Source organism: Sitophilus oryzae, unplaced genomic scaffold (genome assembly GCF_002938485.1).
Source record: "Sitophilus oryzae breed Bouriz unplaced genomic scaffold, Soryzae_2.0 scaffold_1363_pilon_pilon, whole genome shotgun sequence".
In the NCBI taxonomy this organism is placed as follows: Eukaryota; Metazoa; Arthropoda; class Insecta; order Coleoptera; family Curculionidae; genus Sitophilus; species Sitophilus oryzae.
In genome coordinates, this window is record NW_022146019.1 from 156,585 (window position 1) to 158,190 (window position 1,606).

Sequence of the window (1,606 nt, forward strand, 5' to 3'; positions counted from 1 at the left end):
TTGTCCATTAAACTTTCTATTTTGTTATAACTTATTAACTGACTTATTGCCAAAATAATATAGCAAAAAATAGATAATGTTCGCAATAAAAAACCATTTCATTCATCGGAGAGTATACATAGAAATGATTTTTTAATATTTACTTATCAATTAATAAAAAAGTTTTTTCTTACAAACATTAGCAATTTTATGTTAACAATAATACATCAGTAATAGGTTATAATCAACAGAAACATTAATGGGCATTAATTGTAGACTTTTAGATAGGTATAATATACTTTTACTAATATTGTGACGAAAAACAAACAATATTGATAAAAATATGCATATCTCTATATCCATTGACTTAGAAAAAATAAAAATGCTCGGTATAAATATATCCCTACCAAGAAAGTCGAATTTGTCAAACAAATTGAAAAAAACAAATAAAAATTAGAAATTTATCACTTGCTTGTTTCAAAAATATCAAAAATACTGTCAAGTACTGAGAACTTACTGATCTTTTCGGCTGCTCATTAAATAAGGAATTACACAACTTCGACCTCTGAGTCGAATTTCTAAAAAAATCTTAAAGTTGAATATCTGAAATAATACAAAATATATAGGTACCATATAAACATTATTATATATTTCTTATTCAAAAATACAAAAGGAAAGTATAACATTAAATAGGTATACAAGGAAAAACAAACTTATATTTTAATTGATTTTTTTATTATTCATGGTTTCAAATTCCTCTTCGGTAAAGTTTTGAAATCTATATCCAATCATTTCTAAAGTAGTAAAAATAAAAACAATCAGTTGTAATAAATATATAAAAAAAACAATGAGTAACTTACCTCTTGTGACAGTAATCTTTGAGGCCCCTTTATGTCCTTATTTTAAAAATCTCAAATGATTAAAACATCATTAAAAAAATATTATTGAGAATAATTAATACTGAATATTATTTGTGATTTTATCATTAGATTGATATACTCGTATCCTGGTTTCATCTACTTCAATTTTCAGTTGGCTAAAAGCTAACCTAAAACAAAATTTAGCTTATAAACAAACTAAACAAAATTTTTTATACTTATTTCATGGCTAAGCATTATTAAAACACACATGATAATAAAATTATACTTACATTTACATTCATTAAAATCTCATTCGAAAAGCATAAAACATGATACCAAAAACGTAAAAAAACAAGTGCGTTAACCTAACCTAACCGTATCCGTATACCGTAACTTATACCGTAACCGAATATATATAACGGTATGGTAACTTATACCATACCGTACCTAACTTATACCGTATCCGTATGATCAAAAAAAAAATGCGTCAGCGATGGCTATGGAAAGTAAATCGCTGTCATTTTCATATGTAAAATTATATGGGGAATGTCATCGATATTCATTTCCAAGCCAACTAGACGCCGGTTTTTTTCGATCTTATGGTATATTTGTTATATTATTAATTATTATTAACTTGCGCGGATCTTTCATTTGAATCTTTGTTGCAATGTTGCAGAAAAAACGTTTTAATCACCATTCAAAAACAAAGTTTCTGTAGCAAGGTTTCATCAATCACGACACAACGTTTAGAAATTAACATTACAAAG

General features: G+C 26.0%; 1 long non-coding RNA gene across 1 annotated transcript; it reads right to left on the bottom strand.

The window, feature by feature from the left end:
* Positions 1 to 753: 753 nt before the first annotated feature.
* LOC115875287 lies at positions 754 to 1,166 on the bottom strand. Its single transcript, XR_004048991.1, has 3 exons — positions 1,130 to 1,166; positions 840 to 875; positions 754 to 773 (listed from the first exon to the last, which is right to left on the bottom strand). It is a non-coding gene; the product is annotated as an uncharacterized LOC115875287 (long non-coding RNA).
* Positions 1,167 to 1,606: the final 440 nt, after the last annotated feature.